At 41.2% G+C, this 14553-nt stretch overlaps 10 non-coding genes across 10 annotated transcripts; all 10 read right to left on the bottom strand.

Moving 5' to 3' along the window:
• Positions 1-2121: 2121 nt before the first annotated feature.
• On the bottom strand, positions 2122-2193 carry TRNAT-UGU (transfer RNA threonine (anticodon UGU)). The gene has a single exon. It is a non-coding gene; the product is annotated as a tRNA-Thr (tRNA).
• A 72-nt stretch (positions 2194-2265) lies between these two features.
• TRNAT-UGU (transfer RNA threonine (anticodon UGU)) lies at positions 2266-2337 on the bottom strand. Its single transcript has one exon. It is a non-coding gene; the product is annotated as a tRNA-Thr (tRNA).
• Positions 2338-2552: 215 nt separating this feature from the next.
• Positions 2553-2624, bottom strand: TRNAT-UGU (transfer RNA threonine (anticodon UGU)). Its single transcript has one exon. It is a non-coding gene; the product is annotated as a tRNA-Thr (tRNA).
• A 72-nt stretch (positions 2625-2696) lies between these two features.
• On the bottom strand, positions 2697-2768 carry TRNAT-UGU (transfer RNA threonine (anticodon UGU)). Its single transcript has one exon. It is a non-coding gene; the product is annotated as a tRNA-Thr (tRNA).
• A 72-nt stretch (positions 2769-2840) lies between these two features.
• TRNAT-UGU (transfer RNA threonine (anticodon UGU)) lies at positions 2841-2912 on the bottom strand. Its single transcript has one exon. It is a non-coding gene; the product is annotated as a tRNA-Thr (tRNA).
• A 3144-nt stretch (positions 2913-6056) lies between these two features.
• TRNAT-UGU (transfer RNA threonine (anticodon UGU)) lies at positions 6057-6128 on the bottom strand. The gene has a single exon. It is a non-coding gene; the product is annotated as a tRNA-Thr (tRNA).
• Positions 6129-6200: 72 nt separating this feature from the next.
• On the bottom strand, positions 6201-6272 carry TRNAT-UGU (transfer RNA threonine (anticodon UGU)). The gene has a single exon. It is a non-coding gene; the product is annotated as a tRNA-Thr (tRNA).
• Positions 6273-6344: 72 nt separating this feature from the next.
• On the bottom strand, positions 6345-6416 carry TRNAT-UGU (transfer RNA threonine (anticodon UGU)). The gene has a single exon. It is a non-coding gene; the product is annotated as a tRNA-Thr (tRNA).
• Positions 6417-6488: 72 nt separating this feature from the next.
• Positions 6489-6560, bottom strand: TRNAT-UGU (transfer RNA threonine (anticodon UGU)). Its single transcript has one exon. It is a non-coding gene; the product is annotated as a tRNA-Thr (tRNA).
• A 72-nt stretch (positions 6561-6632) lies between these two features.
• On the bottom strand, positions 6633-6704 carry TRNAT-UGU (transfer RNA threonine (anticodon UGU)). Its single transcript has one exon. It is a non-coding gene; the product is annotated as a tRNA-Thr (tRNA).
• Positions 6705-14553: the final 7849 nt, after the last annotated feature.

Genomic DNA, 14553 nt, shown 5'->3' on the forward strand with positions numbered 1-14553 from the left:
TTTTATTCAGCACTACTGCTGGAAGTATTGCTATTATTCATTGTTATTATCGTAAAGACCATTTTCAGCCACCGGATAGTAACACAATGTCCTAAGAAATATAAAAGGAAGAATCTCTAGCTACTTTTTATAAAAACAACTTAGATAAGATGTAAGGCTTGTTTAAGTTAAGTCTTTTTTTCACTACCTTAACTTTTAGTTTATAATGGCGACGTTTAGCAGCTTCTTTTCCTTATATTGTTCCCATTACTCTGTTTTTTTTTTTTTTTTTTTTTTTTTTTTTTTTTTTTTTTTTTTTATCAAAATGACGAATGAAGATGACGCCTCTTCAGCGAAGTCAGGGAAAAAATCGTTCACATAGCTGATTCTCTATTGCTGTCGGTAGCAGGTCGTTACCTGGTCTTGCGTCGTGTGTTCAGTTCTTCGGGATGACAACTTAAAGCGTCGATCATATAAAAGAAGAACAATATTACTTCATTCGTCGCTTTTTGCATACTAGAAATTCTGTCAAATCCATTTTCTTTTATCTTGTCTCCAAAGGATTTTTTTTAGGATATCAAATGTAGTGGCACGTTATAGCTTATTGTATAGACATGATCTATACGATATTTCTCTTGCCATAAGTTAAGTACCTTCTTTTACCTAATATTCTTTTATTTCTTTTTATTCGTCTCTACCGATTTTCTTTATGTTATTCTTTTAGATTGTTATTTTTCTTTCTTCGTCGTCGTCACCGTGGGATAGCATCTTCTTGATCTTATACTACCAAGTCTCCACACTTACATAATACATAATTTCTGCAGACTCACAATACAGAACTAGTTGCTGACAATTTAAAGCAATATTCCGTATTATGATCTCCTTGTGTTTAAGGAAAGTTAGGTCACAGGTATTCCAAAGCAAGTGCATCGTACTTATGGGATGCATTCTCACCTCGGCCGCTATTTCCATTCCATATATACTCATTATTATATTTGACATTATAACTTATCATTTCTATCAGAAAGGAGTAATAAGATTTATGATATATTCGAGTATCGAACCCACGACACAAGTATGAAAAACCATCTCTAGTCATAAACACGAAAACCAGTGACACCAATGTACACACCTAGAAACACCTGTACAATCAGAACGCCCACCGCCCTCTCAACCCCGCAGTGGAGGCATTTTTAAATCAGGTAACAGTTATATGACACCTATTTCTCTTCGAGAATCCTATTTATAATCCATTAGAGTTTTCACGAATTCGTGATGGCTTTCGATATTAATGTATCCATTCCATCTGGAAGGAACTTCCTGGTATGTAAAGATGAAAGTTAATTGGGCAATAGTAATAGTTGAAGTGCTCGGGGGTTATCTTTTCATTCGAATTACTTAAGATAAGTCAATTTTCTGCACTCATTTGGAATGAATACGAAGCATTAGTTTCTTATTTATTAGATATATTAGTTCAGCCCCCATTCTCTCTCTCTCTCTCTCTCTCTCTAAAAAAAAAAAAAAAAAAAAAATCGTATTTTCAACTATCTACTTAATATGTCTCAAATTTCACTGACTGTTGACATTTTAAAGGTTTGCCACCTGTGAGAATCGAACTCACCGGGAGGGGGGTTTCGGGGGGGGGGGGGGGGGGGGGGGGGGGGGCGCTGGTGGGGGGAGGAGGGAGGGGGGGAGGGGGGGGGCGGGGGGGGTGGGGGGGGGGGAGGAGTTGGGGGGGGGGGCTGGCGGGGTTGGGTGTTGAGTTTGTATATTTTTCGTTTTGGTTTTTCTTTGTGGTGTTGTGAGGGGGGGGGTGGGGGGGGGGGGGGGGACCCCTGGTTTACAAGACCAGTGCTCTGCGGGGTGTAGGGGGGGGGGGGGGTTGGGGGGGTGTGGGGGGGGGGGGGGGGGTTTGAGCTAAGGAGGCATCTGTACAGATGTTAGTATCTGTGTGATATAAAACTTTTCTTTGACACATGCATGATGAAAATTACACTTTGTCCCCTGTGAAAATTGAACTATCGACCTCTGGTTTACAAGACCAGTGCTCTGCCCCTGAGCTATGAAGGCATCTGTACAGATGTCAACATCTGTGAGACATAAAGCTCTTCTTCGACACATGCATGATGAATATTAAAGGTTTGCCCCCTGTGAGAATTGAACTCACGACCCCTGGTTTACAAGACCAGTGCTCTGCCCCTGAGCTAAGGAGGCATCTGTACAGGTGTCAACATCTGTTAAACATAAAGCTCTTCTCTGACACATGCATTATGAATTTTAAAGGTTTGCCCCCTGTGAGAATTGAACTCACGACCCCTGGTTTACAAGACCAGTGCTCTGCCCCTGAGCTAAGGAGGCATCTGTACAGGTGTCAACATCTGTTAAACATAAAGCTCTTCTCTGACACATGCATTATGAATATTAAAGGTTTGCCCCCTGTGAGAATTGAACTCACGACCCCTGGTTTACAAGACCAGTGCTCTGCCCTGAGTAAGGAGGCATCTGTACAGGTGGTCAACATCTGTTAAACATAAAGCTCTTCTCTGACACATGCATTATGAATTTTAAAGGTTTGCCCCCTGTGAGAATTGAACTCACGACCCCTGGTTTACAAGACCAGTGCTCTGCCCCTGAGCTAAGGAGGCATCTGTACAGGTGTCAACATCTGTTAAACATAAAGCTCTTCTCTGACACATGCATTATGAATATTAAAGTTTTGCCCCCTGTGAGAATTGAACTCACGACCCCTGGTTTACAAGACCAGTGCTCTGCCCCTGAGCTAAGGAGGCATCTGTACAGGTGTCAACATCTGTTAAACATAAAGCTCTTCTCTGACACATGCATTATGAATTTTAAAGGTATGCCCCCTGTGAGAATCGAACTCACGACCCCTGGTTTACAAGACCAGTGCTCTGCCCCTGAGCTAAGGAGGCTTCAGAAAAATGATGATTTTGATGGTACATGAAAACAGAATATCACACTAGAAATAAGTATACACTATAATGATGATCTAGTGTCACACGTATGTCAGTTATCGTGCTGCTGAATGTGATAATGCGGATGAATTATCATATCGGTCCCTGTCCAAATAGGAAACAAGGACAGAAAGAGAAAGTGAGAGATGGTAAACTGATTTTAGATAAGATTACATAGATTTGTGCTCCAATTCTTAACACTGACCAAAAAAAAAAAAAAAAATCTTCTGATCAATTTATCAGTACAATGTATCATTTCAGTAAGACTCCAAATGACCATGTACAATCCCACAGGTGTCTAGATTTGAACATCTGGACCAATGACTCACTAGATCAATACAACGCCAACATCCACGATTATCCGTAGAATGTATGTGTCCCTCTGGAAAATTTATATTCCACATTTTATAATCTAATCACTAATATTTATATTATTTTCTACATAGTAGGACTTATATAAACTTCATAACTGATTTTCTCCAGAAATCACTCAGGCTAATATTAGTATGAAAGTTTGAATCCACAGTAAAAGATAAACGTGATAACACAATAGCAAGGTGAAGAAAAACACTTATCAATAATAAAAGGATGACACTTAAAAATCATAGACTTACTAAAGATGATTTGTTGTTCTATTTCGGCGAAAATATAAAGCAAACCAACAATACATTTTTGCTAGGGCGATTTCAATGCGGATAATGTCATATAAAATGGTCTAATAGATATTTTATTGCTCTAATAGCCCTTTCTAACTGATGAAAATCACTTCAAAACACGGTAAGGTATTTGTGGCAAGATTAGTGAAAGGAAAAACCCTTCACTTGGAAGGTGTGTATGTTATATATACATATGTATATATATATACATATCTATCTATCTATCTATCTATCTATCTATCTATATATATATATATATATATATATATATATATATATATATATATGGTATGGTTGTGTTTATATGTACATATATGTATATATATACACACATTATCTTGTTGAGTGTGTGTATGTGTGTGTGTCACTAAATATATATATATATATGTATATATATATATATATATATATATATATATAGAGAGAGAGAGAGAGAGAGAGAGAGAGAGACAGAGAGAGGTATATGCACACGCACATACATACACACACACCCACACACACACACACACACACACACACACACACACACACATATATATATATATATATATATATATATATATATATATATATATATACACACACACATCCAGATATGTAGATAGTGCACGCCCTCTCGAATGCTGTTTTTTTCTGTGTAGAGGCTCCTTCATTGTCAAGTATGAAAAGGTTTCAATACATTCAGTTAATTTACCTGCTAGCCTTGTTGGTTGAAACTCATTAATTTCGTTTTCGACGCAAGGATATATAAACAAATATAATGGGTGCCACTCCATAGTTAGTGTAAAAGTGTCTTAGCATTTGTGATGGTTTCCGACAAGAGAGCTAACTCGTCAGAATAATTTATGTCGGTAAGTATATTTGCGGGAACTCTGTTTGATTGTCGTCTAGTTATCATGATACCTAAGCAATTGAGTTTATCCACAGATGTTCTCAGAATATAAACTAGGGTGATGAGAAAGTGCAAAGGAGGTAGAATGTACCCTGTAACACGTCAACTTGTATTTTGAAGAAATCGATATTAAAGTCTAGTGATATGACAAGTAATTTCAATTATTTGTCAGTAACAATTTCATGTGAAATACCGCATGTTCTTCGGTTTTTTTTTTTTTTTTTTTTTTTTTTTTTTGAAAGCTCTTACGCCCTCAATGAAAACCCTCAAGTTCTGACGGGGAGAATTTAGCCAACGATAGATTTGTTTTTCCTGAAGCCATGCTATTTTTTACGTAATCATTTGTCGATTTTAGGATGTTTATGATGTAGCCGTAAGGAGTTGTGTATTTTGGCATCAATGGGTGTAAAAGCGGTTCCTTTTTGATTTTTAATCACATTACCTTTTTGGTTTTAGTTTTTCTATTGGGATTCATATTGAGCTTTCCTTAGTTCATCTTGTCATGCTTCAGTGTCTGTGTTGTCTATTGTATTATTGTATTTTAGTTGGCGGGAATCGTGAATGAAAATACCGTTAAAGACAAAATATTTTTTTTTTCATTCTTCAGTTATCCATGAAACATTTTTCATTTTTTCGACATCAGGCTAGTTACATATGGCTACCTTTATTTCTATTGTCCCCCAGACTATCATCGTTGTGGAACGAAAGTGTCACCATTATCATTATAGAAAAAACAACAACTAAACTTTGACAAATTTAATCGAAACTAAGCCAATTAAATGTAATCTAATCAACTGACGCAGCGTAGTCACACTGTCTTGTTATATTGCTACCATTATTATTATCTACATTTATGCGAATCAACACACACACATGCGCACACGCACACACACACGGTTATGAGTGCGTTAAGAAAAATAAAAAATCGATGTAACTCGCTTTGACACGATTGGTTTGGCGTGAACGGAACATTTGAACAATATTATTTCATATCTTTATGAACTAGGAAAACAAATCACAGCCGATTGAATGTGATTGGCCTACGGATTTATGTGTAGATATTTCACTTCTATAATTCAGTTTTATTGAGGCTATACATGCTATCGGTGGGTACCATTGGAGACTAGCCTTGAGAAAGTGCTGATTTTCTCACCACTCAACTGTGATAAGAATGTTTCTAATAATGTCAATGGTGATGATTATACAGATATTACTAATAGTATTACTAAACATAATGAGTACACAATAATTAATTACGTTGATGTGTGATGTTGATTATTATCACAGTATTTGTAGCAAGATAAGTCGTGTCAGTTAAGTATTTGTCAATATTTGAGAGGCAAATGCCATTATAATTGATCTGGAGTCCTCTTAACCGTGTAGATAATATCCGAAATATTACTCCCACGTAAGATCCAGGTCAATGGCTGTGTTTCAGCTTTTATAGCCCACTCTCTTTCATTCATTACTTCGGGCTTTGTAATGTGATGAACTTTTTGACGATGATGATATAGCCACTTACTATTGATTCATGCTTGACTGACTTTAAAGATTTGCCCCCTGTGAGAATCGAACTCACGACCCCTGGTTTACAAGACCAGTGCTCTGCCCCTGAGCTAAGGAGGCATCTGTACACATGTCAATATCTGTGATATATGAAGCTCTTCTTCGACACATGCATGATGAATATTAAAGGTTTGCCCCCTGTGAGAATTGAACTCACGACCCCTGGTTTACAAGACCAGTGCTCTGCCCCTGAGCTAAGGAGGCATCTGTACAGACGTCAATATCTGTGATATATGAAGCTCTTCTTCGACACATGCATGATGAATATTAAAGGTTTGCCCCCTGTGAGAATTGAACTCACGACCCCTGGTTTACAAGACCAGTGCTCTGCCCCTGAGCTAAGGAGGCATCTGTACAGGTGTCAATGTCTGTGATATATGAAGCTCCTCTTTGACACATGCATGATGAATATTAAAGGTTTGCCCCCTGTGAGAATTGAACTTACGACCCCTGGTTTACAAGACCAGTGCTCTGCCCCTGAGCTAAGGAGGCATCTGTACAGGTGTCAATGTCTGTGATATATGAAGCTCCTCTTTGACACATGCATGATGAATATTAAAGGTTTGCCCCCTGTGAGAATTGAACTCACGACCCCTGGTTTACAAGACCAGTGCTCTGCCCCTGAGCTAAGGAGGCTTATATTTTAGAGAGTTTGGGTTCTTTTACTTGTAGTAAATATGGGCGTTGATGAACCCTACAATTGGTTGGAATCTACCCCACTTTTAAAGGATCACATGATCATAGCTCTGTTCCTTTTTTCATAAGGCATCCAATTCCCTGAGATATAATTCTGTTTCAGTGTTCTGCCCCTGAGCCAGAGATTAGGGAAATGTTTATCTATAAGCGTTAGAGTTACTGACAAATGGCCACCCTTCTGACGAAGAAGAAAATAAATAGGATGTCTTATTAAGTGATCAAACTGTCAAGATGATTCGGACATTTTTAATCAACTCGTCTCCAGTGAACCTTGGAAAAGAAAAATCAATGAAGAACGTAACAAATTACAGTTGACGAATGTTGCGTAAGAATATTGATTACAATTATTGCTCATCAATCTAGTATTGTTACGTAGAATAGTTATGGTTGTCAACAGTATTTTGAAATAAACCTTTTATGATATAACAATTGATTGTTTTGAAGAACTGCTTTGTTGTAAGAGCAGTTTTTTGTACAAAGAGTAACTTATTTTTGGCAATGATCTCCAAACAGTTTGTTCCAGATAGATTCCAACAATGAATTACGTGGATACAAAAGTTTTGGTAAAGACACAGGACCATAAGATTGCACAATTTCTAAATATTTCCAGTGAAATTTATGTTATGTATAGATAGCCTGGTATATAACAAGATAATTGATATTCAACTGATATTATTTATATTTTTCTTATCTAAAAACAAAACATTATCTCGTTATGGAATATATGGAAATATATATTATTCGTGTTTGAAGGAGCTTGAATTGATAATGCGATAGAATGCAATGCTGGAGTAGATATACACCAAACAGCCAAATCGTTATAGTTTGGTAAATATTGCCCCCTGTGAGATTCGAACAGTTATTTGACGAGTTTTCATCATTGTGTAATGGAGGCATTTGGCTGATGCTTCATAAGAATTTGATTCTTATGAAACAATTATCTAAACATTCAGAATATTGCCTTACTCTAATTGCGTTGTATACTGTCTATGTATGTTTATATATGTATATATATACATAGATATATGTAAAGATGTGTATATGTTTTTTTTTTCATAATTTTTCTAGTCAATTACAGAAAAAGGCAATAATTATAAAAGTATATTTACACAGTTTGAAGAAACATGTGGGGATTGGAAAAAGTGGTACCAATATAATCAGAAAAAATACAATGAAAATACAATATAATTATATATATATAATTATATACGACTTTTCTTCAGTCAGAAGACCATTAAGGAAACATAATGTTATTGTTTAAGTATTTCGTACGGGACATGTTGATACAGGACAGTGAATAGAGGTCTTATTTATACTATATGTATTAACTTTAATCATATACCAAACCCTACTTTGAAATCCAAAGTAGGGCTTGGTTTTAGAATCTTGTGCTTGGCTTTCACATTGCAGTCATTTGTAGTTATATGTTCATATGTGTTGTATGAGTCATGGTGTAGTGATTCCCCGAGACATTCCCTTGCCCCAAAGTAAATTCCCGATTGAATTTATGGTAACGTGAATCTCGTCCTGTGTAGGGGTAGGCTGCCACCAGCTGATAAGGGATCAGCACCCGTGTATATGCGAGACAGTAGAAGACGTGTAAAATGTATGTTATGTATGTGTATGGGTGTATGTCAGTTTGTATGTAGAAAGAAAGAGTTCCTACACAGGACATTGCCGAGCAGGCGTGGCTAGAGTCAGGCAAACACTTATTTCAGGGTTTTTCCCAATTGTCTTAAAAGATACTTAAAAGATATAAAAAGAAATAGTTCCGATCATCAGTTTATTATTATTATAAATATATTCAAACAGAACACAAAAGGTCTCTCCTCCTTACATATTCAAAAATGCTCTCCTTGGCCTGGCCATGAATTATACTATGGCCGCAACCCTTTAAAAACCACAATAAGATTCAATAAAAGTTCAATAAAGACAACGAGTGCCAAAAGGGCACAAGTTGTGAGCAGTGTCGTTGCCGAGCTATGGAGCTCATCTGCAAGAGGCCATCTGCTGCCGATCCAGCGCCTCGCAGGGGTATTTATGGGCCCCCTTCCAGGGAGGGAGCATGTGGTAGGCCCTCCTTCCAAGGAGGGAGCGAGTAGTAGGCCCTCCAGGACAACGCCATCTCTTGGCGCCGCTTCCCCCTCGTGGCGACAAAGGAAAACTCGTGCATTGGTCCTGGAGGGATGGCTGGGGCGAAGCACATCACTACAACTCCTCCCCCTCAAAGTTCATAGGCCGCATCGTCAAGGCCTGTGGACTAAACACACACTGCAAAATAAAAAGGGGTTTTACTGCCGAGCATAGTTAAGTCATCATCCAGGCAAAAGAATAAACCTAAAAATATGAAAAGGGGAGAGATCCACGACCTTAAATAAAACAAACAGCCAACATTAAAAAAATAATTTATCAAAAAAAAATAGTAATAGAGAAAAACTAAAAACTGGCTGAACCCATCAAAAACACAATCCTAAAAACATCAAAAACTTAAAATTAACCTTAAAGTAAAACGAAAGTAAAAAGAGCCAAACAAAATCAGGGATAACCCACTCTAATACTACAGGGCGAAACCTCAATGTTATCACGATCAGCTGCGACAAAGAAGGTCAATACCTACATCAGGCAGTGGACGCTTACTCCTGGTTACTCGCACCGGGGACAGTCGGATCCTCGGTTCCATCGTCCACCTCAGCCTCGGGGAAGAACTCTAGCTCTTCTTGGACCACGTACCGCTTCATCTGGTTACAGTGGTAACCCTTCTCTCGGTAAGGCGGCTGCGTCGACTGGCAGATGAAGGTGACAGGGCCTACCTGCTTCTTCACTCGCAGAGGGCCACTCCACCGGGAACCAAGAGCTCGGCCTGCAACTCCTGTCCTGCGGGCGTACTCTCTGACGAGGACAAGATCACCCTCTGCTGGCGTGAACTTCTGCCGCACTCTCCGGTTGTAGTCCTCGGCCCATATCGACTGTGCGCGACGGGCCGTTTCCACTGCAACCGCTCGAGCCTCCTTGAGCCTTTCGCGGAACCGTTGAGCGGATCCTTCATCAACCTCCTGCCGGTTCGTCAGCCCTACAGGGAAATAACCATCCTTCCCTATCATGAGGTACAACGGCGGCTGTCCGGTACTCCTGTGTACCGCCGTGTTCAGGGCGAGACGAACGTACGGAAGGAGCTCATCCCATTCGTCCGGGTGTTCTCCTACCAGGGTAGCCAGGGCATCCTTTATAACCCTGTTACTCCTTTCTACCATACCATTAGCCTGTGGATGGAAAGCTGTAGTATATCCCAACTTTATCTTCAGCATTTCACATACCTGGGAAAAGAGACGGTTTTTAAACTCGCCCCCGGAATCCGTTACTAGAGTATTAGGAGGTCCAAAAAGCGTCACATATTTTTCCACAAATGCATTAGCCACTGTTTCTGCATCCTTGTTCTTCAAAGGTATCAACTGCAAATACCTGGTAAGATGTTCTACGATGACCAGAACGTAGCGGTAACCATTCAGAGATCCTTGCAAATCTAGAAGATCTGCCGACACCCTCTCCATAACCTGTGTCACCTCTGGGGCTGAACTTAATTTAGCCCTTCGCACCGCAACTCCTTTTCGCCGTTGACATTGGGGGCATGCCGCCACGAACTTCTTGACGCCCATCAACATCTGAGGAAAGTAATACTGGTCTCTCAGACGCGTGTAAGTCCTATAGACCCCAGGGTGGGCTGCTGTTGGTTCGCTATGCACCGATCTTATTGCCTCGTCCCTCATGGTGCGAGGGATCACTAGCTGCTGGATCACACGGTCTGGAAGGTGACGTAAATGGTATAAAAGGCCATCGCTTACCTCGAATTCTTCTAACGGAAAGGGGGTTCTTCGTCGGGGCAGTCTTTGTTCCTGAAGGTACTGGATAATCTCAGTCCATAGGGGGTCCTTCTGTTGTTCTTCGGCAATTTTCTGGGCGTCCATGACAAGAGATGTTGCCGCTACTGCTCTGCTTAGGAGGTCAGGTACATGATGGGAAGCACCTGGTTTGTACCGAAGTTCGTACTGGTAGAAGGAGAGTTCGTGGGACCATCTAGTCATCCTGATTGACTTCGTGACCTGCTTAAATACGTATACTAAAGGCCGGTGGTCAGTATAAATCACAAATGATTTGCCATAAAGATACGCATCAAAATTTCTGACAGCTTCGACAACTGCCAGGGCCTCAATATCAATCACGGGATATCTCCTTTCTACCTCCCTAAGCTTTCGTGAAAAGTAGGCAACAGCATGAGGGACCCCTTCCCCATCTCGCTGCATAAGGCATGCGCCGATGGCTACCTGTGACGCATCGGAATGCACCTCAAAGGGACGGTTAAAGTCTGGTTTCCGGAGGACCGGTGCCGACATCAGTCGTCGCTGCAGCTCCTCAAAGGCCTGCTGATGCTCTTCTGTCCACCGAAATGATCGTCCCTTCCTGGTTAAAGAGGTGAGTGGGGCAGCTATCATGGCATAACTGGGGATGTGTTTTCGGAAGAATCCGGTACATCCCAAAAACTGTCTTACTCCCTTCACATTCTGTGGGGGCTTCATGGTCTTAATGGCCTCTACTTTAGCTGGGTCTGGCTGTATCCCTTCCCTGGTTATAAGGTATCCCAGGAATTTGAACTCATGAGTGGCAAAGGAGGACTTACCGACATTTAGGCAGAAGCCAGCCTTACTGAGCAAGTCTAAGGTTTCTTCCAGATGTTCTAGATGTTCATCAAACGAACGGGAGTAAACCACCACGTCATCCAGGTATGCTAGCACATGCCTCCCCAAGACTGGAGCCAATACCGTGTTGATGGCCCTCTGAAAGGTGGATGGGGCCGTGGCGAGTCCAAAAGGGAGCCTGGCAAACTGGAAAAGTCGGTGGCCATCTGAAAATGCCGTTTTATGCCTATCCTCTGGATCTACTTCCACCGTCCAGTAAGCAGAGCGGGCATCAAGGGCAGTGAACCACTCAGTGTTATGCAGTTCATCAATGGTCTGATCTATACGGGGCATTGGATATGCATCCCCAATCGTTACTTTGTTCAGGTTCCTAAAGTCAATGCAGAACCTTACCTGCCCATCCTTTTTCCTGACCAGAACCACGGGGGACAACCAAGGAGATTTTGAAGGCTCGATGATGCCACCAGTAAGCATTTTATCACACTCTTCCCTTATGGTGGTCCTCGCATGTTCCGGTAGACGCCACTGTCTGGTCCTCAGAGGGGTCTCACTGGAGGTTACTATCCTATGGGAAATACCTGGCACTTTCCCCAGTGGAGCTCCTTCCTTAAATAAATTGGGAAATTTGTTTAAAACGGAGAACAATTGGTACCTTTGGTCAACTGTAAGATGGTTTACCTTCTCCTTCGGTATGTCGAGGCTAGCTTCCGTCTCACCAACAGCGTACGTTTCGAAATTAACTTCAGGGAAGACGGTGTATTGGTCCTCAGTGTAGCCGAAATCTTGGGTTCCATAAAAGTCATCGAAATCGTCGATGAAATCCTCCGTAACACTGCTTAGAGAATCCCCATCATTATCCTCCCTGCTAGTGGGCACAAAGTTCTTAAGAGGCACTTCCCTTGAAGCAGAGTCTTGGTGAAAAGTTTGTTCTACAGGCTCAACTCTTGCAATCACCATACCCCCCTTAAGTGTCACTGGCTTTGGTCCATCATTCACTACCCACACATTAACCATGTTCGTTTTTACAGTCACCACGGTCCTAGGCACTAAAACACGAGCAGTAATTCCACAGATACATACCTCCGGATGCCTGGTTCCATTCTGCACTTGTCCATGTATAAAAATACCACTATGGGGAGGGCACTGTACTGTCTTCTGAACCACAACACTGTTTTCTACCTCACCCATGTTGCACGTCCGTCCACTTGAACCAGGTTTTTCTCTTCCGGGGATGGTCTTATTAATCACCTGCACCTCCCTTGAGGCGGCATCGGAATATGTGAGCGGCACCTTCACGCCATTAAACACCATATATTTTCTAAGGGGTGAGTGGTAAGAGATTAGCCGGAAGTTGAATCTTCGGAGTAAGTCTATGCCCAGTAAAATATCACCGGGGAAAGATATTTCATTCACTATACATACTTTATGGAAGCAGAAGACATGAGGAGCGATTTCGATTCTTACCGTCGCTTCCGCTTCAGGCTGAAACTGTCGTCCCGAAGCACCTCGCAGGGTTTTCGATGAAGAAAAAGGTCGGTGTATCTTAAACCTTTCCATGGCATCTCGGGAAAGTATAGTTACTTCTGATCCAGTATCCACAAATCCTTCAGCCGTTTGACCATTAACCTGTAAGTGTACTATGGGTCTCCCATGTTTTACTTGGCTACTCACGGGCATTACTGGTTCCTTGGGGTCCTCCGCCTGGGGTCGGAACCTCTTCGTCCCGGCGGGCCGCGAGAAAGGGACACCTGTTTGCAAAGTGTCCTTCCTTCTTACACAGGAAGCACCTCGTCAATTTACGACTTCGACAGTCGGCTGTATCATGGGAATCAGATTTGTGGTAAGAACAATACCTTTCAACAGGAGCTACTTGCCTTGGACGAAAACTTCTCCTTGGGTACTCAGGTTCACCTGCTGTCTCTGGGGTACTCACATTACCTTCATTTTCACCTTTTACACCAACTCGAAGGTTCCAAATCCTCTGGGAAGCATCGACAATCTCCGACAACGAACCATCCTCTTTTAGGACTAAAGCTTCCCTCAACCAAAATGGCAAACCTCTTAAAAATACCCTCCTGATCAATTCGTCAGGATCCCCTATGGCTCCAGGATAATCATAAAAACCTTGGTACACATTACCTTCTAAAAGAACATAAAAATCAAGAGGAGCTTGATCGGACTTCAACTTATATCCTTCAAGTATGCTAAAGAAATCTGTGGCAGAACATGTCCCCCTGAATTTAACCCTTACTTTAACTTTAAATTCTTCCCAACTTACAATTCTATCAAACAGGGGTCCATTTATTATCAAGTCTGCCGTCCCTCTGCAAGAAGCCTTCGCCGCGCGAATATAGGCCGAATCAGTGGGACGTCTAGTCAAGTTCTCAATGCTGCGGATCTAACTCTCTACCTCCTGATTTCTTTTTAGTGGTTGAGCAGCAGAGGTCTCGGCTTTAAAAATCATTACCGCTTCTTTATGCACAACATACTCAACAAAGTCACAGGAAGAAGCTTCACTAGTACCTGGTGTTGCCCTGTTCTGTTCTAATTTTAATTCTAATTCCGCGTTCTTTAATTGCAAATCCTGGACAACAGCTTTCAGACTATTAATTTGAGTTTGAAACTCGTCAAATAATGAAATGTCCAGGTTTTCTCTGGGCAAAAGGGTCAACTCACCACTCGTGTTTGAATCGTCTCGTGAAGATTCTCCCGATGGACCTGCCTCTGACTCACCAACTAACCCTCTCCGCAGCTTTCGTTTACCCATTACTTTAAATGAAATAAATCTTGACCTAAAGGAAAAATACTGGACTTTTAATCCCTGAAACCCTTAACCCACATGAAAAAATACCTGAAATTAATGCTTGCCTGAAACATTCAGATCCCACCGCTGATCACCAAAAATAAATAAGAGCTGTAGTGATTCCCCGAGACATTCCCTTGCCCCAAAGTAAATTCCCGATTGAATTTATGGTAACGTGAATCTCGTCCTGTGTAGGGGTAGGCTGCCACCAGCTGATAAGGGATCAGCACCCGTGTATATGCGAGACAGTAGAAGACGTGTAAAATGTATGTTATGTATGTGTATGGGTGTATGT

The sequence above is a fragment of the Penaeus japonicus genome, unplaced genomic scaffold (genome assembly GCF_977035675.1).
Source record: "Penaeus japonicus unplaced genomic scaffold, GWHDUDI00000001_assembly GWHDUDI00001219, whole genome shotgun sequence".
NCBI classification, from domain to species: Eukaryota; Metazoa; Arthropoda; class Malacostraca; order Decapoda; family Penaeidae; genus Penaeus; species Penaeus japonicus.